The sequence below is a fragment of the Bos grunniens genome, chromosome 11, assembly GCF_055505025.1.
Source record: "Bos grunniens cultivar Pamir isolate PY7600 chromosome 11, Bosgru_T2T1.0, whole genome shotgun sequence".
NCBI classification, from domain to species: Eukaryota; Metazoa; Chordata; class Mammalia; order Artiodactyla; family Bovidae; genus Bos; species Bos grunniens.
In genome coordinates this window covers 65,212,894-65,237,493 of record NC_141175.1, presented here as the reverse complement: position 1 = coordinate 65,237,493, position 24,600 = coordinate 65,212,894, and the positions used below count along the sequence as shown (strand labels likewise).

The 24,600-nt window shown below is 38.8% G+C and overlaps 2 long non-coding RNA genes across 3 annotated transcripts in view; one reads left to right on the top strand and one right to left on the bottom strand.

Moving 5' to 3' along the window:
- Window positions 1–19,564, bottom strand: part of LOC147363264 (uncharacterized) — a 41,467-nt gene extending 21,903 nt beyond the window's left edge. The window contains exon 1 of the long non-coding RNA XR_015135909.1: window positions 18,237–19,564. This is a non-coding gene — a long non-coding RNA (uncharacterized LOC147363264). The remainder of the gene's footprint in view (window positions 1–18,236) is intronic.
- Window positions 19,565–19,861: 297 nt separating this feature from the next.
- Window positions 19,862–23,885, top strand: LOC147363263 (uncharacterized). 2 transcript variants are annotated; one of them, XR_015135911.1, is made up of 3 exons: window positions 19,862–20,028; window positions 21,710–21,904; window positions 22,791–23,885. It is a non-coding gene; the product is annotated as an uncharacterized LOC147363263 (long non-coding RNA). The 2 variants fall into 2 exon arrangements; XR_015135910.1 differs by lacking the exon at window positions 19,862–20,028 and adding an exon at window positions 20,662–20,843.
- Window positions 23,886–24,600: the final 715 nt, after the last annotated feature.

Below are 24,600 nucleotides of genomic sequence, written 5' to 3'. Positions count from 1 at the left end.
GACTATAGAAAGAAAATCTTAAAAAAAAATCATTATAGAAAATTTACATGTAGATGAACAATTTAATCCTTACAACTCCCATGAAGCATTTTTAACCTTCCTTTTATAAATGAAAAAACCTGAGCCTGAGAATTATACTTCCTTAGGGTTAAGGAGAAAGTAAATAATGGATATGGGAATCATATCCAGGACTCCTGACTCTATGGTACTCTGATAGATTGAATAATGTCCCCCAAAGACATCCAGGTCCTTATACCTGGAACTTCTGAATGTTAACTTGTATGACAAAATGAATTGTCAGATGGAATTAAGTTAAGGATCTTGAAATGGGGAGAGTATCATAGGTTATCTTGGGGCTTCCCAAATGGAATCACAAATGTCTTTACAAGAGGGATGTAGACAGAGAACTGACTACAGAGAAGGCAGTAGTGTGAGGACTGAAATAAGAGGCTACTGCTGGTTTTGGAAATGAAGGAAGAGACCACAGCCAAGAAATGCAACTTCAGACACTGGAAAAACCAGGAAACAAATTTTCCCCTACAGCCTATGGAGGGAGCTTGGCCCACTCGACACCTTGATATTGGCCAAATGAAACTGATCTTAGATTTCTGACCTCCAGAAATGCAAGAGAATGAACTTGTGTTAAGTCACCACATTTGCAATAATTTGCTACTGTAGGCCTAGGAAACTAAGGTAGCCACCGGTTAGGATGGTTCACAATATTCCAGTTCTCTTCCCAGATCCATGATAAGATTGTATTTCTCTGTTTCACATAGAAGCTAGGAGTGACCATGTGACTTGCTCTGATCCATAAAATGTGAGCAGGAAAGACATGTTAATTCTGAGTGGTCAATGCACAATTCATCATACTCTCTTTTATCTCTGTGGTCAAGAGAGCGTTTCCTTCAGCCTCAGAGACTACGACGAGCAGACTCTGCTGGCAACCTATATTAAATACACAGGAGAAAGAAATCAACCTTGGCTGTATCAAGCCTCTGAGATGTGGGAATTGTTCTCCAGTGAAGCTTATCATAAGCCTATCCTGACAGTCGCAGATCACAAAATCTGTATTTGTTTCACAGAACCAAGATGCCACCTCCATGTGCATCTGACTATTCTTCCCAAACTCCCATCATATTCCTAATACGTTTAGTAGTTTTCACCTGAATCTCCCACAATTCTGAGCAGACAATGGTATGCCCTATGGAATTGTCAACTAAATGGTTAAGGCAAAAAGAAAGTGTTAATCACTCAACTGTGTTCAACTCTTTGTGACCCTGTGGACTGTAGTTGGCTAGGCTCCTCTGTCTATGGAATTCTCCAGGCAAGAACACTGGAGTGGGTAGCCAACCCTTCTCCAGAGGATCTTCTCAACACAGGTCTCCTGCATTGTAGGCATATTTAGGTATCCTAAAAATAAACAAACAAACAAAAAACTGAAAGGGAGCCCCAACTTCCTTCTTATACCCCCAGGTCCCACCATTCTCTTTTCACTAGAGGATGCTCTTTGTTTGCTTCCATCATAAAAATCCCTCTCTTTCTTCATATAATGGACTTGAGTTGAGGCCAGTGTCTCCATGCTGACACAGAGGAGAGGGAGGCCCAAAGCAACCAGATCTCAGTATTAGAGTCACACTAACTATCCAGTTATAGATGGCTACACGTGGGCTACTCCTTGGCCTTCACCCAAGGATGAAGGTGTTATCACTGTTAACTGCTTGTTTCCCTTACTCAGAGTGGATCTGCTTTTCTCTTGGAACATCCCAAAGAGGCTATCCTGGCACCCCCATCTCCCCCCTAACTCTCACCTCTACCTCTGAGCATGGTAGTTTAAGATTTACAGTGATTTGGTTTTCTTCAGACAGATTAAAAAGATTATGTTTTAAAACCGAGACTGCTCAGCTAACCTGTATGGATAGTGCAACCCATACCTACAGTGATAGGTACCATATCCAAATTCACATCTCTAAAATGGACACAGGGATATTTTACACTTATTTGGGGTCCTGTACTGGGCATGTGATGTGAAGACCTGTTCTCCAGAAGGAATATGAGATGGACTTAGGAAGGCATGTGTGTGTGTGTTAGTCACTCAGTCATGTCCAACCCTTTGCAACCCCATGGACCATAGCCCACCAGGTTCCTCTCTCCATGGAATTCTCCAGGAAAGAATATTGGAGTGGGTAGCCATTCTCTTTCCAGGGATCTTCCTGACTCAGGGATCAAACCTGTGTCTCCTGCATTGCAGGCAGATTCTTATCCGACTGAGCCACCAGCGAAGCCCTTTGGAAGGTATGGATGATGTCAAAAATAAGAAGCCATATGTTTAGCAAATCCCTGCCTCAAAGCCCTGCCTTTATTGGTGCAGAGATCTGCTAAATCTGTTATTTAAAATATCTGCAGATAATTTGGATCTGTGAATAATTGCTATCTGCACATCTCAAATTCTTTACAGTTTTCTGTTAGACATATCTGTACAAGGCTATAAATAGTGAAGCGATGTCGCTCACTGTATAATACAGTCTCTCTTGCTTTTACAACTCATCATGAACTTCTATGTAATTTATTTTTTATTGAAGAATTCCAATTAATGGCTTCCTGGTGATTTTAAAGCCTCAAATTATCAGTCTCTGAAAACAAAGCAGAGAACATAATTATCATAAACTGAGAATTTTTCATTTTGAAGCTTATCTGTTTGTGCTAAGTATCTTGTCTGTAAGTAATTAGTGCCTTTATTTTTTTTTCAGTAAAAATAATGACCATTCTATGCTACATATCCAAATTTTGTTAACTGCTAGATGTACTGTATGTATTATATTTGAAAATGGACCACCTTGGACTAGTTTTAAAGTATTTCATCAAATGATAATAGCAACAACAAAATACATCTGTTTGTCAGAATAAATTATGTGCCATGTATTTAAAAAACCTATTATATCCTTTTGCTTTCTTTCTAAGAATAAAAGCCTCAGAAAAATATGTACTTGCCATTTATTACCAGGGCTGTATAACAAGAAAAGGCTCATTTTATCTTCCATTTATAATTCCTAACTGCTAATCAAATTGATCAGCCAATAGCTTGGTTGTAGAGGGTCTTTCATAGGACCATTTCAAAATGTTTTACTAGAGATAAAACAAAATTCAATGAAATTAAACCAATTTGAATGACAATGTGAGCCAAACATTCCTTTAAGTATTCTGATAACTCAAGTTTCGCCTGGTTGTTTGTTTTTTTTTTAAAGGAAGTTTCTATTGATGAAATAGGAATTGCCACATCTTAAGAGAGACTTAGCTGCTCAGGGAAAATACTGTCCAAGCATAGTTTGCCATTTAGGCTAGGAAACTGACTTGATCTAATGTTAGGGTCAGTTTCTTCCTCTTAAAAAAATATTTTCTCAAGTTTAAAAAACCTGAAAAATACAGATATATATGTTGCAGAGTGTCCATTATCCACCTTACACACAAAAACTATTCATTTTCCTGCTTTTAATATTTTAGCATGCCTACTCAGTGAAAAAGAAATGAGAGATTTTTTAAAGGGATGAAATATATATACTTGTGCCTTATCCTTTGTATTATGAGTATTTCCTTATACCCAAAATAGTTTTTTAACATATGACTTTAAATAACTACATATTTTACAATATTGCTATATATAACACAATTTAACTGTTTCCTTATGTTAGATATTTATGTAATTTCTAAAGTCTTTTCTCTGATAAATAACGGTGCTATGAGTATGTCTGCATGTGATTTTTTGAATATGACTCTTATTATCTTATGATAAAATCTTAGACTATTATCAAGTAATAGGTTTGAAAATTTTAAAGCTCTTTGCTCATACTAAAAATCTGCTGTGTGGAAATACTGACAATTTATATCCCCATATCACTCAGTGAGCAAAGCCTTTGTGCCCACATTCATGACCATGGTGAGCAATATAATCCATTGCTTAAGATAAGGCTGACTTAACAAAAATGTGGCATCTTATTTTTTTTATTAGCATATTTTTGATGGGTTGTAAGTTTCAATAAATTTAATGTAATTATATATATATATATATACACACACACACACGTATATACAGATACTGTTTCCACTGTTTCCCCATCTATTTTTCACGAAGAGATGGGACCAGATGCCATGATCTTCGTTTTCTGAATGTTGAGCTTTAAGCCAACTTTTTCACTCTCCTCTTTCACTTTCATCAAGAGGCTTTTTAGTTCCTCTTCACTTTCTGCCATAAGGGTGGTGTCATCTGCATATCTGAGGTTGTTGATATTTCTCCCAGCAATCTTGATTCCAGCTTGTGCTTCTTCCAGCCCAGCATTTCTCATGATGTACTCTGCATATAAGTTAAATAAGCAGGGTGACAATATACAGCCTTGACATACTCCTTTTCCTATTTGGAACCAGTCTGTTGTTCCATGTCCAGTTCTAACTGTTGCTTCCTGACCTGCATACAAATTTCTCAAGAGGCAGATCCGGTGGTCTGGTATTCCCATCTCTTTCAGAATTTTCCACAGTTGATTGTGATCCACACAGTCAAAGGCTTTGGCATAGTCAATAAAGCAGAACTAGATGTGTTTCTGGAACTCTCTTGCTTTTTTAATGATCCAGCGGATGTTGGCAATTTGATCTTGGATTCCTCTGCCTTTTCCAGAACCAGCTTGAACATCTGCAAGTTCACAGTTCACGTATTGCCGACACGACTGAGCAATTGAACTGAACTGATACATACACACATATATATGCTGACTTATATTTACTTTTACCATGTTATAAAAGCAGACTAGGACTTCTTCTTATCCACTTACAGGAACTTTTTATATAGTAAGTATGCCTTTTGTCTTGCATAATTATTGCAAAAAGTTTACCTCAGTATGTCATAGGTCTTCCAAATTTGTTTATATTTGTTATTATTTTTGACATATATATTTTTAAATCCTGTGATTGCTTTTATATTAAGAAAGCCTCTTCCCAAAAATATGCTAAATATCTACCTACATATTCTTTAATGACTTCATAGTTCTAAGTTAATCTCTTTAAACTATTAATAATTTATTTTAGCATAAGGTCAAGGGTAATATTCTAATTTTATATTTCCCAATTGTAAAGTGATTTCCCTAACATCATTTATTAATCAACTATTTCCTTCTCTGGAGATTTGTGATATTCTATGTATCACATCTACATTCTCATAGAATTTGACTCTGGTTCATGGCTATCAACTTTACTCCATGTATCTATCAGCTATACTCTTTTGATTATTTATATTTAGTAGTTAGGTTTTACTATCAAACAATTCTTTACTCTTTCTTTATAAAATAATAGTGTATTTTTTACTATTTTAAATGAATTTTACAACTATGTTGTTAATTAAAATAATCTCCTTATTGACACTGCACTAATAAAAATAACTTGGGAAGATAGACGTCCTTACACTAATCAACTTTCCCATCCATGAATAAGTAAAATCTTTATATTAAGTGCTTAATGTGCCTCAGTAAAGTTTTATGCTTTAATTCATATAGTTTCCCCTTTGTACTACCTTCTACAGAACTCCCAGTGTCTAACAAATCCCTAGCCCAAAGAAACAATAATTATTTTTCTCCTAAAGTAACTAATTTGTAGGTTCAAGCTTGTACTCTACCATTTATGAGCTCAACAACCTGAAATAAGTGCCTGAACGTCTCAAATTCTGTTTCCTCCACTGAAAATGGTGAAATAACTGTATCAACCTAACAAATTTATCATGAGAATTAATGGGATTAACTCATCAACTTAAAACAGCAACTTACATATCTTAAGCCCCAATAAATATTCATGAATACTATGGTTATCTGGGAAGTGTGTTAAGGGAAGAGTCAATAAATTGCAGCCAGAGATGGAAGCATAGGGAAAATGAGGAACTGATCATGAATCTAAAGTTTTAAGGTTGACTAAAATAGAAAATTTAAAAATAACAACTATTGATTGTGACAGAGAAGTATTTGCTTTTGGATCCTGTAAGAACCAGAACTTGGCTTAGATGCAAGCCCCATACACCTAGGGGAGGGTTGCAATGTTGGGAAAGAGCTTGACATGACCAGACCCCAGGATGATCCCCAGGCCACAGAAAGCTTTTCCTATAACCATTAGCAGTAACAACCCCAAATCGAATGGAAGACACACTACAGAGAAGTATTTCTGGAAGAGGAGAATACATTAAACTCATCCTCAGCTCAAATATAGACCATATTTACTCCATAAATAAAGTGGGGAATTAAGGAAGTAATCCAAATAACTTATATTTTCTTCCAAAAACAGCACACTTGGCCTGCAATGATTTGAAGATATGTATTTAGATATTTGAGCTCAAGTGCTCTAGTTGGATAATAGTTTCCATTCTCCGCTTCAGTGTTCACGTAGACCCAGCCATAGTGCCTTTAAAAAGCCAAGGACTAACTTTAGCCACTGGTCCTGCTTTCAATAAAGTCTTATTTTAATAGAAACACTGTGTCTCTCTTCCAAGTCCCCACCTTTTTTAGGCTGTCTGCCAGCTGAAGGCAAGAAGAGAATTCTAGCACATTGTCCCCAAATTCCAGGCAGATCACAAAAATAAACTGTCCCAGAATGTATTCCTTTTAAGAAAAATTGCTTATTCAAGGCTTGCTTTTCTTGTTTGCCTTCCTTCTTCCCTTTCCAAACACTTTTTCTTCTAACATCATGCTGTAAAGTTGCCATCTGTCTCAAACACACACATACACAAAAGGGAAATCCACTTACAATGAAAACTGGAAAGAAGAAAAATAAGTTGGTTACAAGTGGGTGTTCAGCAGCATATGACTTTTCCAACCCAGTGGCCAAATTCTGATTTTTCTCCTAGTCAACTGTCTCCCTGCTTAGCTATCAAGACAAAAAGCAAAATGAAAACCTATTTTTTTTTAATTTACCTTTGCACAATGTCACCAAGGGAACACTTAATTTTTATGATCCTGTGACACGGGGATGGTCAGAAAGTAAACTTTATAAACAAGAAAACTGGAAGCCCAGAAAGGTAGAGTACTACTAAAAATCACAGGTGAGTTGAGAATTTCCAAGTGTGTTTGAGGATCCCCTGAAGTAGAATCACTTGGGACGCTTATTCAAGTGCATCTTTTTGCAGCATACATTAGACTGTATCATCTGCCGCTAACAGCCACTCAATAATTGCCCATCAGTTAGAATGGAATCCATATTCAGATTCCACACTCCACGCCACAGACCCCAGGGCATGTTCCTGTCCTCCCTCAGACCCCATGGCTGCTCCTTGTTCACGCTCTCTTCTTGACCATCGTTCACTCACAAGGTGTCCTTGTGTCCGGTCTTTGCATAACTGTTCTCTCTACTTGGAAGTTTCTTCCCTCACCTCTCCAAATAGCAGATTCTTCCTCCCTGTTGGAGCCCCTGAAAAGCCATCTCTTTCCACACTAGCAAATGTAGCCCCACACCACCATGTACCTGCTTATTTTATCTTTTTATCTTGTTTAGAAATCTCTGAATTTAACATTCATTTATGATGTGTTCAGTTACTTCTCCTCTTTCTCAAACACACACTTAACGTTTGACTCAAAGCTTCATGAAGGCAATAATCTGTCTTATTCAGATAACAGAAAACAGTGAAAAGCAATTATTCAATAAAATGCAGCTTACTTGGCACCATGTCAGACCTACAGAGTTCCTATCTAGGAGCAGCAGCCTGGAAATCTGCATTTTAAATAGTTTTCTAGATGATCCCAAAGCACAGTAATGTTTCACAGCCCAGAAAATTAATCCTTTTAGCTAGAGCTTGGCAGACACCCTTGGCTCCTGGTAGTATGCTCTCCTCCACATCAAGCTGCAGTTTTTAAATGGTTAGTCTATTTCAAACAGTGACTTTAGCAGAATAGTTATTCAGAAAGTCATAATGGTCTTTCACTTAGTTGAAGATTAAGTGATACCTTAAACTGCTTTTCTAAAATTCAGTATTTCTGTCTCTGGTTTAGGCTTAGGCTTTGAAGGGAAGCCTCAGAACTCCTTGTGCAGATTGAGGGAGAGAATATTCTACAAGAATCTATGTTCAACAAGAATCTACATTCTACAAGAATCTACATTCTACAAGAGTCTACGTTCTATAACAATCTACATTCTACAAAAATCCATGACTCGGCAACACTTTCAGGAATTTTGACAATTTTATTAATTTCTATGGGTCTCATTTTCCCCATCTGTGAAGTGAGCATGTTGCATTAAGGTTACTTCTACGGTCCCTTTGTGCTCAGATATTTTGTGATACCAGGTCATTCCAATTAACATGAAAGAGCACTTGCAGTTGTACTTAGAATTATTAAAGGACTCTGAACAGCCCAGCATTCACGTCATGGGGCCCTGGCCAACCACAGTCACAAACAAACCCCTGCCTAATGCTGAGCATCTTCTCTTGTGTCAGAAAGACACGAAAATGTTCCATTCACATTTAAAAATGCATCTGTGCTCAGTTCATCTGATTCTACTTAGAAGCCGTAAGGAATATTTTGGTTGGGCACCTGGTAGGATGCACAATTGTTCTGTTTGTTAGACAGTCTTAAGACCGTTTGTTAGACATCTGCCAATGATTCAAACAAAAAGTCCCTCCAACATGCATCTTACATACACACACACACACATTTTGGGAAAACCTACTAAAAGGAGTCACCAATTATTCTTTTAAGAGGCTCTGAAACCAGACAGACACAGTACGTGTTTTAACATAAAAGTAGGGTAGAATAATAAAATCATCCTGATATTTGTAAAGTAAAGAGGAAGAGGGCTGTCTCCCTTTGCCAGAATGGGCACTAGGCAGTCTCTGATACTCACTGCCAGGCAATTCTTTAAAATTGGAGCCAGTTGGTATGCAGTGGAAGGAGGGGTCTTTGGGCCAAGGTGAGAAGGTGGCAGGGTGCTAATGGCAGGTGGAAGAGGAAACTGCTGAGGGAGTAAAGGTATGCCTGGGCTATCCCAGCCGGAAAGCAGGCAGGAGATATCATTTCGATCATGTATGCCAAGGGGAAGACTCTGGGGAAAACAGAGGAGTAACATTCACAATGAAATAGAATTTTTCTTAACCAAACTTTTAGAACTTTTGTTCTCCATGTTGGTTGAGATTCCGTCGTTTTAGCATTCAAAACCAACAACACATTCTACCCTACCTAAGATCCATCTACTTTAGAAGGAAAACATATCACCTGATGCATTACAAATCTACTCACCTCTCAGTGTGACTTTATATTTAAATTAGTTTAGATGATTTATAGGTATGAACACAAACGTAAGATGCATGAGGTATGAATACAGACACACCACCTGACTTCTTAAGCCTCACGTGCAAATCAGTCTCTTTAAGTCTCACTTCTCATGTAAATGATGACCAATGAAACTATCAAGTGCCTTATATGGGCACTTCTGTTGTCTTTTTTGATGCCTGAGGATCTGGGCTGGGAAAAACAGAGGACTTACCTTAAATTTGATGAGGCCACACCAACTATTGAGGACCAGCAGGCCTTATTTGTTCAATAAACAAGCAATGGAGTGAGAAGCAGACCTGGCCCTTACCTTCCTAACCTGCAAATGTGTTCTCCTTCATAAAACATTACCCAGTTGTTGACAGTTAACCACAGCCTAGATAGAGGTTTTCATTAAGTCTTTGTGTACTTTCCAATTTCAACTCAAATTGTAGATAGATGTGATCAAGAGCCCGTAAATGCTACTTAAAAGGCTGACAGCATCCTCCAACAGTGCAAACTGTTATCCAAGGAAAAATGACTACTGAAGATTTGAAAGGGAATTATCGTGCCAGTTGGTTAGCAGAATTTTTGTAACTTGCATCAGCTAAGACAAGGAAATCCACTTCTTATTACCAGAAAGTAGATCTCCCCTATCAGTCCCACAGGGTGAACTACTGATGCTTATAATGTGAAAGTTAAAAACTACACAAACATCTCGTAATTTCTTTTCAGGTTATTTTTAGACAAAGCCTTTAAAGGAACTGTCCCACAGACTTGCCCTCACTAACTCACAGGTCCTCTTAAAAACATCTTCAGGTTGAGAGAGGAACATCCAAAGAGCCAGACGGCTTTAATTTCTGACAGTTGTTCTCCATGATGCAGTTATGCCAAGGGTTGGGGGTGGGTGGCGGTGAGAAAAGATGGGTAGTAAATAGATCCAGAGTTTTCTAGGAAGACAGTCTAAACAAGGCTCTAGGAAAAGTCACTGAAAATGTCAGCCCAGCCAACAGAGGAAAGGTTCAGAGGGCAGCAAAGGCACGGCATATTCTTTTTCATCTATTCAATCTGACCCTGGGCCCAGTGCCATAATCTTTTTTAAGGTTAGTGGTGGGAAGGCTGCCGCCTGAATGTTTGCAGAGGTCTCCTAACATCCTCTGCCGAGGAACTTTAAACCTCAGGTACGATTTCAGAGGAAATGGACAAGCAAAAACACAGACAGAAAATTAGCCGCAGCAGACCCTGGATCTAAATAAGTTCCACTAGCCTTTCTGAAACCATTTAAAGGCTGAGGAAGGGTGTGTGTGGGGGGGTGTGGGTGTGGGTGTGGGGGTGTGTGTAGGTGTGTGCGTGTGGGGGGGTGTGGGTGTGGGGGGGTGTTTTCCCAAACTGGACCATTGCGAGTATGTGTGGACCACTGCCCAAATATTTTAATAGGTATACTATAGAGAGGAGGAAAAAAAAATTTTAACTATTTAGCTAAGCAATTTAAAAATTCTTTGCAAAATAATAATAATAATAAAAAGAAAGACTTTACCAAAATTGCAGCTATAGCAGGTCTGTGAGGGTGACTTAGTAAAATACTCAGCGGATGGCTGCAAACCTCTAATGGAAAGTTGTGTAAGTAGCTGAGGCCAAAGTAGGCATTAATTACAATGAAAAATCAGTTTAGAGTAGGCCACAACTAAATTGGAAGCTGGTCCTCTAGGTAAAACAAAGAAAGTGAACAGCAGCCTCAGATTTGATTACATGGCAATACAAGAAAAATGTGCTGTATGTTGTCTATTATTAAAGCTGCTTTGGGGCCCTGTGTTGGGTGCCTCAGGGACTTTAATAAAAAATTAGTAATAGGTCTGCTGCCCCAGCTCACTGTGGCTTTTTGGAGTATTTGCGGATTCAGCCCTGGCCCTGCAGTGCAAATTAAGTCATTTCAGACAAGCAGCCTCAGAAAGTGTTATGTGATAGCAAAGTTCAAATACCGCACTTTGGCTCTAAAAGGACACAGCCCCCTGCCAGAGGCTGATTCAGAGTTTCAAAGAAATAATAAAATTCCATCATAAGGAGAAGGTGGGGAAATGAAAAGCTAAAAAAAAAAAAGAAGAAGCAACTGGTTGTTTTTGTGTGTCTTTGATTACCCTCACCAAATACTAGTCCTGATATGTAAACTATATGAGTGTATAAAATACTGCCAACGAGTGAGTTAATGGCAGTGAAGGCAACTATTAACCTGGGATTTTTCTTTTTTCTCATCTCACAAATGTTAACTCTATAACTCTTCTTATATTGATGTAGTGATATTAATAATATTGTCTTTATTACTAATATCACCACTGGGTCCATGGCACGACCATATATATGCTAGCCATGAAACATTAACAAAAGTTCACCCTGATTAAGGAATCAAGCCTATAAATCTACATTCCTTCAAAGATGAAAATGTCTGGGCAAATTATTTTCTACAAGACAGTTACATAAGGAGTATATTTCCCAGCTTTTTCTGGGTACACCCTAAGCCTGTTGACTGCCATTTGCTATCAGAGACAAACAGCCCCTGGTCTGAGAATCCTGACTCAATAAATTGTGGGTGCTTGAGTAAAGGGTGAGTTTCCAACCTGGACCATTGCCCAGATATATGAATAGGCTTAATAGGGAGCCAGAATACAGAGTTGCTATAAGAATATTTAAGAAGTATGTGCCTGTGTGAGATTAAGTGTGGGTGTGGTAATAGAATCTGGGCCTTTAAATCAGAAAGAAAATGAACTTTTGTCCAAGTAATTTAAAAATTCTTTGCCGTAGTTATTTTTTTTTAATTTTAATAAATAATGAAAATCCCAATCCATGTCCCTGTGGAATTTTCCTGATCCAGCATCAAACAGTATCTCCTCAGTTTTAGGACTTGAGTAACCTGTTGGTAGAAAGAGCAGTGGCATAATTTGATTGATTTCAAGAGGTTCCAGGAAACCCCAATTGGCCTCAATCATCTTCTTCCCCATCTGATGACCAATACCTGAAATTACCCGAGTTAGATAGCTCCTCCTTTAGTTCAGTTCAAAATTTCCTGCAAAATCATCTTAAGAAGTAAAAGAAATAAATGAGCAGAAAACACAGGGAAAGAAGGAGAGCCTAGCTGGACAGGGAATGGGTCTACAAAGACTGAAAATACACTTTATCAAAGCCATGACTTCTCTAAGGATCATCTCTCAGAGCCTTGGGACAGTCTCTATGGAATCATGGGATGGCCATTCTTCTTTAAAGAATAGGAGGAGGAGAATGGAGAAGGTAAACTTCAAATGGGAATGCACCATGAATTCAGTCCACAGGAATTATGCAGACTTAAAAGCAATCATGCCCCTCCAAATACTCTTACAACAAGTATCTGTTGAGCATCTACAAGGTTGACTTTGTTCAAGCTGTTGTGAAATTAGAAGTGAAAAATACAATCCCCTTAGTCATCACCCCCGGATCTCAATGGCCAAAGTTTCATAAAACTTTGCTCTTTCCAAGCTGTTGAAAAAGAAAAACTGAAAAGCAAAGACAGGGAAAAAGACAATAAAAGTATGGGCAACACAGAAAAAATGGTAAAAGGGTCACTGCTTAAAGTGTACCAAGAGCTGATAATATTGACACTCATTCAAACTTATCAACTGGAAGATAACAGGTGGCTTCAGTTCTTCCAACACTCTGGCTGGGAGTGATCCTATCATATTTCCTTTCTGATTATATATTTTTTTTAAAAAATCTAGTGGCAATGATTAATGTTTTGTATTCCAGCAACAACACCTGTTTCAAAACAAACTGCAGTATCATCTTGCACTGATAATGCATTACATCGTCTTAAACATTTTCAAAGTAGGGTACTCAGTTTTTCACAAGTTACATAACAATCTTGATAAGGATATTTCAAATGTATCTCTTGTTCAATAAATAGCAGGCTACTGCATTATAAAAAAAGTATATATATATATATATACATACATACATATATATATACACACACACACATACATATACACTCATACATATATACAGGAATCTCAGAATAAAAACCTCAGAATGGAAAATCACATATTGAGGTTTGAAGCAATGATAGACTACTTCTGTTTATACATATATATTTTAAAGACTATTTTTAAAGCTCATCCTTTCAGAGTGGAGATTTTTTTTTCCCCATAATTTGTTATAAACAGAAGACCTTAAAAAAGTAAAACTTTCCAATCTGGATATGTTTTCCCGTGCTTATGACTTCTTTTTAGACCTATGCCATCTGCACAAAACCTTAATGGAGGGGCTTGACTAAGTTTACAGGTATCCAGTATCTAAATAATAAGAACACATCTTCCCATATTATGCTGTCATTTTTACGTGGAAGTCAAAAATAATTTAAATCTTGAAATTTAAATCGAATTCACTAAATCAATCCCTGGCTCCAGATGAATTTGGAAAGAAATATATTTTCTACCCAAGTGAAAAATTATAAAAATTTCTAGTGTAATTCTCTTCTCCAAAGAGTTCTAATTGTGAAGCTGTAAAATTCAAGTGTTTAATATGTCATATGAGGAGGGATACATGTACAGAATTCAAATCCTTGAATCTTCAACCAGCCCCAAAAGGCAGGGGCTATTTCTATCTTGGGTCTTATTCAGAACCAAATTCCCATTACTCATGACAGTACCTAGCAATGTCAATAAATAAATATTTTCTGACTAACTGGCTTATATAGCAATGTCAGAAATGTTTTGGTAACACCCACTAAACATGAAAAGATGCCCATTCTTAGCATTTAGGAACCTCAGGGTGTACATAAGGGCAATCTTTTTCTGTCAAGTTTCTCTTCAAGATGATATTCTTTGGAGTCAACAATGGTGTGTGTGTTGTGTATCCCTCAGTTTGCATTCAGGAATAAAACCAAAGTCCAGTCCTTCTCTTCAAGACATGCATTATCCAGCAAGTGAGACAGACAGAACCCTATAACAAAAGAATGTGATTGTTGTATGTATGAGTTGAAATAAAGTCTAATGGGAGCACGGTAATGGTGATGTGCCCCCCTCTACCATGCTTCTTGTGAATGCAGTCTTGGAACTGGGCTGAAAACTGAGGCCCAGCCCCAGCTGGAACTGCCAGTCAGGAGACACTGGAAACTTTTGCAAGCAGTTTCAGTAAAGAATTAAGGAGATGCCATGGAACAGAGAACTGAGAATAAGAAGAGTACATTTGTGAGCCATGAATAAACTTGTTTTCAGAAAGTATGATTGTTTTCAAAAGTATCATTGAAAAGGAAAATATGAGAGAGACTGGATGTTTACAGGAGGAAGACGTGTGGCCACCCAAACTGAAGATGCAAGAAAGATTGAGAATAGTTGGAGAAATGGTCCAGGATGCAGGCTAATGTCCCCAGGGCTTCATCTTCTAAGGAGCTGCTATATCTTCCTCCAGACAAATAGGGAAGGAGTAAGAAAGGATAAAGATACAAATAAACTTTCAATGGAGAAGGATATCTATCGGAAGCCCTGCTACCTAGTAAAAATTGTAATAGCTACAATAAAGGATCTATTGTTTTCTGAGTTCTTTAAACATAGACTGTCATTGAATTTTCTTGATAAGTCCTATGACGTAAGTAAGGTTTTCAAAATAAGGAAATTAAAATTTAGGACTAAAGTCAACTTGGCCAAGTTCACACAGATGGTAAATGGTGAAACCAGAATTCTAACTTAGTAAAGTCCAGAGTTCATCATTTTTTCCACCATACCAGACTATCACCCATGACCTTGCAGGCTGCCCACTAAAAGAAAGGAGGCTAAGGACAGTATTTGTTGCTTAAAGAAATGATAAAATAGTCCAGGGATTGGTTCCAGTACACCCTCAGGACATCAAAATCCTTGGATAATCAAGTCCCTTATATGAAATGGTATAAGCTTATAATCTATACACATCCTTCCATTGACTTTAAATCATCTCCTGATTATTTACAATACCTAATACAATGTAAATACTATGCAAACAGTTGCAGCATGCAGCAGACTCAAGTTTTGCTCTATGAAACTTTCTGGAATATTTCCCCAAATATTTTCCATCCATGGTCAGTTGTATCCTCAGATGCAATACTCCCAGACACAGAGGAGCAACAGTATCAGAAAGGAATGGAAAGAAGTTAACTTGCCATTAAAAAAGTTATTTTCAGCAGCTTTAAAAGTTCAGCTGAGGTTGGAAATCATAACTTTTAATCAGCCAATGAAATCACAAGATTTCCCTCAGCATTGGCAAGAAAAGAGAGAAGGTGTTTGGGTTGATCTGGACTTGGAGGGGGACAAAGTCAATAAAAAACTGAAGTTGTGAGATAGAATCATTTAGTTGAAATGTAGTTTCAACTACATTTGAAATGATTGTTGTGCCCAGGTCAGATGGTGGGAAGTGATTGTAAAAGGGAGGTTAAAGATGGGTGTTAAGATGAAAAGATCTTGATAGAAGTCAACTAACACGAAGGCATGGGAGGTGTGGACTATAGGAAAAACTCAGAGTAACAGATTAAAAAGGTTTAATAGTAACATTAAAATCCAAGCCATTCAGATAAGTCGCTAAGGACTGAAGGTGAGAAGATAGTCGGCTAAAAGAACACCGAGGAAAAATATATCAGCAGCATTTTAGTATATTATCAAGTGGAGTTTAAGAAGACCCAGGAGACTGGTTAGACAATAAAACTTATTGGGCCAAAATCTTAAAGAAAACTGAAGAAAATCCTTGAATATCTGTAAGTATCAATGGGAAAGATAGACGGATAGATGGATGGATGGTTGGTAGATGAATGTTAGAGAAAGGGCATGTGCTTCAGAGAAGGAGATTTGCTGAACAATAGAATATTGTGCTTTATCTTAGAATATCAAAATAAGTAAACAAATTTTACAACAATTTATTTGTTTCACATAGAGATATATCATTTTCATCTTAGAGAATAATAGGTTGAAGACAATCAAAATTAAAAAGTAGCATGCTTAGAAAAAAAAAGTAATAGAGATTTTCTTTAAATAGTGGTATTACATGGTTTTTGTGTGATTTTTATTTCCTTCTTTCTACTTTCCTATACCTCCCAAATGTTCTAGAGTAAACATTTATCACTTGCATATGAAAAGCTAATGTTTTAAAAAAAATGTTTTCTATCACACTACAGGCATAAAAAACAATACAAATTATAAGCATTCTGCAGGCTTTGTTAAAAGTCCTGGGAATTGTCATATTTTAAATATACAGAATAGTATAGCATTGTAAATCAACTGCATTTCTATTTTTAAAATGATAAAAAATTTTTAAATTTAAAAAGTTGAAAATATAAATGCATATATATATGTTATATAGCACATAACACATATACATATAGTGTTCTGTATAAACACACATATGTACTAATATACATACATCTTTCTGTATATCCACATTTGTGTATGTGTATATATGTGGCATGTATGTATATTTAGGTTTAATTATGGGCAAAGAGGACACAAATGTACATATCACCCTCTAAGAAAAGAGTAAATATTAATTTTATCCACTACTGTAACAAAAACAAAAAGCTTTACCCTAAAATATTGAGCTAAATAATAGTCTTTCTCAAATTCTGTGGGGATCAGCTTTCATTAAAGAATACAGCCATATTGCTTGGTGATGTTAATGAGTAGCTCAATCTATGTATCCAAATGTAACTATGCCTTGTGACTCATTTTTGATCCACACACTACATGTTGGAACTCTAATTTTCTTCTGTCTTTTGTGGGAGGTTTTGGGCTGTGTCACTGACTTTCTGGACATTGCTTTCTAGAAAAGCAAGCTCAGGGACTTACGGGCATAAAGGGTTCAGACACAGAATGAGGCCTCTCCTTATGGAAACAATTATGTGACACATTCCACTTGGCTATAGGAAAGCTATAGAAGGGGGAAAGAAACCCCCCTTTGTTTGTGGGAGGGTCTCTGAACACACAGCCTAGGAAGATTGTTTAGCCCAGCTGAAGACGCTCAGGCCCACACTGGGGGCCCTGATTTGTTCTACATTCAAACCTTCAAAGAAGAGATCCTATTGTTTCTTCAACAAAGATTCTTCTGCACCTGCTAGTATCAATACACACTTTCATCAAAGCGTGTTCCCCAAGTCAATAACTGACATCATGATTTTAAACCAAAGTAAATGACCTTGGACAGTAACATTTCCAGGAGTTGAAAGCATGAACAGAGAACCAAACACAAACTCAAACTTTAGGAAAAACAGGGTCAGTATTAAGCACATGGCACAACATGCCACCAATCCCCATTCCGTAATATGTTAACCCACAGAAAGTAAAGATTTTTAGATTTTCCCTCAAAATGTTCTTATAATGTTTTCTAGGATTACTTCTTCTGAAGTCATACACAAGAGGGAAAAATGAACAACTTCACAGGAGAGTCACCCTTAGCTGCATTTTCTAGTCTTGCTTGTCCACCCAACCACACACCCCATTTGTTCAGAGATAACTCAGAAGAAAGCCCAAATTTTGCAAAAGCATTCATTTGAAATCTTATTTTTTTCCTGTATCATCATTCAGTTAAACCAAAGCATCTGCTTTTATTACTACAACTAGTACTGATGAACAAAAAGGGGGCTTGAATTTCATGAGTCTTTGAGATTTTCACCTTTCACAAATGTATACTAAAGGCCTCCTTAGTCAAAATTTTCACACACAGTTGTAATTAATTCAGGTTTTACTTAAGCTAACAAATGTTTCTCCTTCGCAATAGTAGAGTAAGCTAATTCACGAAGTTGCTACTGTTCTCCAGGTTGCTGACAGAGGCTGCAGTTACACAGGAGCTGGGGTACAGTAAGAGATACACTTTGTCCCCCCCATTTCTGGCACAAAGCTCCTAAACCCCTTTCCTGAGTGACAGTGTCACTGGCAAAACCCATTAACAATTCCTAGGAGATAAAAATGGAATCCGGATAATAAAATAAAATCTAACCTTTTTTTCCTTTGTGCTCTGTCTAGTTTCATTTGCTCACAGGGTGCTGGGCGCAAAGGCCTTGTACCGGGCACTTGACTCCTGAGCTCCTGGTTCAAAAATGACTGTGCTGACTTTGCAGTTCCACTGGTTTTATGAAGAAGCTCTGTGCTTAATCCTTGATTCAAAATGGCGGCAACGGGTCATGTGCAGAGATGCTGTGCCCAGCACTGTGGGAGTGAGCACACCTGTGCCAGCCCTGAAGGAACTCCCCTCCTTCCCCACTCCTGTTGTTGTTCAGTCACTGAGTCATATCCAGCTCTTTGCGACCCCATGGACTGTAGCACATCAAGCTTCCCTGTCCTTCATCATCTCCCATGAGGAGTTTGCTCAGTCATGTCCATTGAGTCAGTGATGCCATCCAACCATCTCATCCTCTGTCATCCCCTTTTCCTGCCTTCAATCTTTCCCAGGATCAGGGTCTTTTCCAATGAGTCAGCTCTTTACATCAGGTGGCCAAAGGATTGGAATTTCAGCTTCAGCATCAGTCCTTCCAATTAATATTCGGGGTTGATTTTCTTTAGGATTGACTGGTCTGATCTCCTTGCAGTCCAAGGAACTCTCAGGAGTCTTCTCCAGCACCACAGTTCAAAAGCATCAATTCTTTGGTGCTCATCCTTCTTTATGGTCCAGCTCTCACATCCTTACATGACTACTGGAAAAAACATAGCATTTATTATACGGACCTTTGTTGGCAAAGTGATGTCTTTCCTTCTTAATACACTGTCTAGGTTTGTCATAGTTTTCCTTCCAAGGAGCAAGTGTCTTCTAATTTCAAGGCTGCAGTCACCATCTGCAGTGATTTTCCAGCCCAATAAAGTCTAACATTTTTTTCCTTTGTGCTCTGTCTAGTTTCACTTGCTCACAGGAGGCTGCCTGTGAGGTCTTGTACCCAGCACTGGAGTCCAGACCTCCTGGTGCAAAATGACTTGGCTGACATCTCAGCTCCACCAGTCTTGCAAACAAGTTCTGTGCTTAATACCTCATTTCAAGATGGCAGCAGCAGGCCATGTGCAGAAAATCTACACACAGCACCGCGAGAGTGAGCACACCTGCGCCGGCCCTGACAGGGCTCCCCTCCTCCCCGGGTCCTGAGATCCCTGTAAAGCAGTCCCGCCTGCCTACGGCTTTCGGGAGGAAGACCCTGTTCTACCACCTCTCCGTTCATTCTCTAATAAAAGAATAAACCTATCCTTTCCTTCTGTGCTGAACTAGGTCTCATTCTATCAGCTTCGGTGACAGAGTAGAAGTAGCCTTGGGAGAGATTGAAGACAGGACGAGAAGCAGGCAACAGAGGGTGAGGTGATTGGATGTAATCACTGACTCAATGGACATGAGTTTGAGCAAGCTCTGGGAGATGGTGAAGGACAGGCAAGTCTGGAGTGCTGCAGTCATGGAGTCACCAAAAGTTGAACACAACTTAGCAGTTGAACAACAGCCCTTGTTGGGGATGACTTGGGAGGGTGGGGAACAGTGTTACACATAAAGTGCTCCTTGTGAATACATCTGAGTTTATGCTAATGAGGTGATTTAGGGTGAGGCCCCTGGGAGGCCTCAGGTGGGGCCTCAGCTGATCGCAGAGACCCAGTGATTAGAGGGTTGGAACTTGCAGCTCCCCCTCAACCCCTGATAAGGAACTGAAGATGAAAGCTCTATAAAAACTATATATTAAAGGTAATCTAGTGACCTGCGTTCTCATTCTAGATCTGTTTTATTATAGCAAGATCTGCTCTTCCTTCTGAAAATTTCTGAGGTTTTCTTTATTTTCCTTTAAATCTTTAAATCATTACTCTAGGTCTCTATTTTCTTAAATTTTACCAATTCATTTATTAAATATTCATGACACAAATATTTATTGAGCATTTACTATTTTAGACACTATTCTAGGTACTTAGTGATACATAACTGAATAAAAAACTTTACCAACTTAAAGCTCATGAGACAAAAATGAACAACAAAAAGAATAACTAAATAAAAATTACATAGTATGTTCAAATTTGACTGAAAAAATGCATCCAGGGCATGAGGGATCCAGGGAGGTAGCGGCCAGGTGCAGGCTTAAACAGGGTACTTAGGGTAGTCTTTACTGAGCAACTAAGTTCTGACAGCTGACTTGGAGGTCAGTGAGTTGAGTGAGCTAAGAGGAGTGTACTCTCACTATGTTTCATGGAAAAATTAGAGGGCACCACAGTTGGAACGGAATGATCTAGGGAAGGAAAAGTAGGAGATAAAGTCAGAACCGCATGGACATTTTTTACAAACTTGTGACATATTTAGAAGAACCAGAAAAGTTTAGAAGAACCACTCTGGTTGGCAAGTTAGGAGGGGAGGAAAGGGTGCAAGAGACCTGTTAGGATGCTACTGAAATAGTGGAGGTAAGAGGTGATGGTGGCTCAGACTGGATGTAGTAAGAGAAAGAAAGGAGACATGAATGAATCCCAGGTTTTTGACGGAAGCCTCAGAAGGTTGTAGTAGCCATCTGCTGATGTTAGGAAAACTGAATAGAGCAATTTGGGGGCGAAGAGGGGGAGCATCGTCAGATCAAGAGTTCCATTCTGAATATGCTGAGTAAGATGTCTACTAGATATAAAAGAGGTCTTGTCTCTTGACAGCAGTTGGATATAGGAGTTTAAAGTTCCTGAGAAAGAGTCAGGGTTAGAAATAAAAAGAACAGTGTGGTGTAAACTTTTTTTTTTTTGCTTTACCCTTAATAGTTGTTCGAAATTTTTAAGTTTGTAATTAGTATATCTCTACCCCAATCCCTTTATGTGAAAATTATCTGGAGAAAGAGAGAGGGGGGAGCAATGGGAAAGAGGCAGAAAGATGGAAAGGGGGAAAGAAGGGAAAGAGGGAGAGGAGGGGAGAAGTAAGCAGAGAAATTGATTGATTTATTAACTATTGGTAGATTTACAATCTAAGAATGTTACTTCACTAAACTCAATCTGCTTCAGACAGAGGACACACTGTTGCGCAGTTAAATCCTAAAAGCCCTTAATCCTTTTTTTTCACAGATACACATCTTTTCATTGTTTCTCGTTCCTAGTAGAGCCTTCATTAGAAATGGCTCATAACATTTTTAACTTGAAGTTCATCAACCTCCAACCTTTCAAATAATTAAATATTTAAATACTCAGGAAAGCCCACATTTGCGAAGCGAGAATCGTTTTGCAATGCAAATTGTCACCCTTAATTTCTCTGCTGGTAAAATAAGACTTAATAGGGATCCGGTTTGCTTCTAGTGCATGTAAAATAGAATAGTTTCCCCCACAGGCTGGGTTCTGGATGGCCCCTCCATTTCAGAACAGCCTTCTCTCACAGAAAAGTGGCAAGAGGGAATGGGAAGAGGAAGGAAAGGGAATCCTGATGGTCTCAGGTACATTTTCCAAGCTAATTACTGGCTCTTCCTTATTATCAACCGCTCTGTGTGAAACCAGAGCAAGCCAGGAGCCTTCAGAGATGGCTTGCAGCTCCAGTGGCTGCCAGAATCGGGCAAACGGGCTCACAGGTGACTTTCTATTGCTGATGAACCTCTCACCACCTGCCTAGCAAGAAGCAAGGAAGGCAGCACTCTGCTCCCCTCAGTGACCCCTACCTGTGGGAAATCAGTGTGTTTACATCTGCCAGAAGAAGTAGGTTAATCCACGGGGCTGAATTTGCATTCACCTCCCCCACCCCCACCCCCCACCCCACCCCGGCTAAGACCCTTTTCGCGCACTAACAGAAAGAGAACTTTTCTCCCCCTGAATTTAGTTTTGAGGACTTAAATACATGAGCAAGTGTGGACAAAGAAGAAAAGAGCGAGGGGGAAACTTCCGCTTCAGGATTCGACAGAGCCCTGTGTCTGCTGTCTTCATCTGCATTAAATTGGTCATGACCTTCCAGGTGTCTTTAAGGTTGAAGTGTTTGCTGGACCATTTCGAGCTGAGCCGGCTGGTCCACGTGACCCTCCTGACATCAAGAGGCAGGCTTTTAAAAGAACAGAGGCACCTTGTCAGGGCTCAGGGGTCACTAATAGCCTGCCTTGGGCCCTCCAATAGGTCGTGTTCTGCTTCCTCATCCAACACAAAGGGAATGGCGAGGGAGGCTGGGGCGGGGATGGGCATAATTACCGTTCTGGTGTTTTGTTCCTCAGGCCCCGAGTTATGCTCCATGTCGCTGTGTTAATGTGCCTGCAACCAGGGAGACACATAATGCTCCTCTCAGCCCTGTTTATTAGCAAGATCCATTTGCAAAAGGCCCTTCTTTTGTGCCACAATATGAATGTGCTTTGATGGCAAATAATTACGGCAGTCCTTTTGACATGAAGATCCACAGGCTGCCCTAGTTAAGCCAGTAATTAGCCTGTCCTCTTTTTTTTTAATATTATTATTGAGAAACTACAAATTATCCTCATATGTGCACCGGCCATTGCTTTTTCTCCTTTCTATTCTCCTGCTCTCTCCTACTTACTCTCTCCGCTTGCTCGCTCGCTCACTTGCTCGCTCTTTTTTCTCCCCTTCTCCCTGTCTCCCTCAGCACTTTGGATAAGCGGAATGCAGCTGCACAAAAGCAAGATAAAGCTCAACCATCAAGATGATGAACAATCTGGATGAAGAGCCTTCGAGATGAACACAAAAGCTGGAGATGTGCAGTTGATGGAGGCCTGGACAGCTGAAGAATGCTGTGGTCTAAGGATGAATAGCCCTCATTTGTGAATATACAGATTCTCCACAATGAATAAAAACTGAGTGGAGGTCACAATAAATAAACTTTTTCCCCCTTCTCCTTCAATAATAATTCAGGTTCCCGGCACCAAACAGCTGTAAATTGAAGGTTGTGCTTAGTTTTCTCAACTCTCAAAGGGGATAATTAAGCTAAGATCACATTGTTTGATATATTAGTGTAATGATGAGCTACTATATTCTGCTTGTTTCGAGTTATTTTAGTTTTTCTTTCCCATTATCTTTTTTTTAATTACATTTCAAATACATTTTAAATGTAGGAACAGCAGTTCTGAAACAGAGTTTGCCCTGTGTTTGGATCTGTTTGAAATGTATTCATATAACATTTAATTAAAGCGGCTACATCCCCCTTTAGAAAATGCGTGGAGGTAGAAATATCTATATTATCTGACTAGTTCTGACACAATCTTGCCAAAAGTCTGACTCTTTTTCCTTATTGGTGCAAGATAATTAGACCATCATTAACCTCCTGAAGCATCACTGTCAGTATTTCTTGTGTTATAAAATCAGGATTTGGGAAGATTTTCATAATTTTGCTTAAGATCACTGAGGAGGCAAAGATCAGTTCTGAAACATGCTCAGCTTAAAAGATTTCTGAAAACCAGAATCTGCAAGGCCTTTATAAAGGAACTCAGCCCAAGGGAGATGCTCCAGACGGCGTATCTATGCTCTTTAATACACCCTTTCCTATTTGTGAAATTTTGACAATAAAAAGGCCCAAATACTGTTTTGTGTTTCACTAATGGAGGTTAGATTGTCATTTTCTTCCAATAATTTGAGTTGAAAATGTATTGGAAAATCTGAATATCTATATCAAGTAAAAAAGAGAAATATTACATTTCTAGGATTTTTTCTTTTTTTGATAATTATAAAGTATTCTTCATTTAAAAGCAGATTTGTGGCTTTTTGTTGTTGTTGTTCATTTGATCTGTTGATTATAGTTGATTATTTTTCCTAAGAATTTTTCTATTTCCCCCAATTAATCCCAACCAGAGTAGGTTCTGGCATATTCACACTCAGGAAGGTCTGTAGATATGAACCAGGTATGGAAAACACTTTATGAGCAGGAACACAGAAGCATGGGGAAGAATGGAGAAGCCACCTTGACTCCACTATGATCTAAGTCCCCCAAAAGAAGAGGGGCACTTCTTAAAGGTTCTCACCTGGGAGAACTATCGATCAAGGACAGCCCACCCAACGGCATGATGGAAAACCACCATTCCTCAAGGCTCCTCCAATCTACTCAGAAAAGCCCTAGGGAAAAGCAATCAGTTAAATGTCCTGTCTGAGTGTGCAACAGGAGAAAGCAAGGGCAAGTAAAATATAAGCCTGGAGTAGCCCCAGAAAGAGGAGTCTGAACCCATGCACAAAGTGTACCTGAGCCAGAATCCTCAGATTCAAGGAGCCTTTTACTTCTTGGTATCAATAAACCAGTCAGAAGCAAAAGAAACGAGGCAGTAGCCTGAAACAAAGGCAGCCACTGCCACCTCTGTTTGCTGCCATCTTGGGGCTGCTTTGAAAAGGATCATTGCCTCTATTTGGAAATGCTACACAGCTTTAGGCTAAGGAAGCTCAGTTTAGGAGCTCACCTGGGCCAAGAGAGA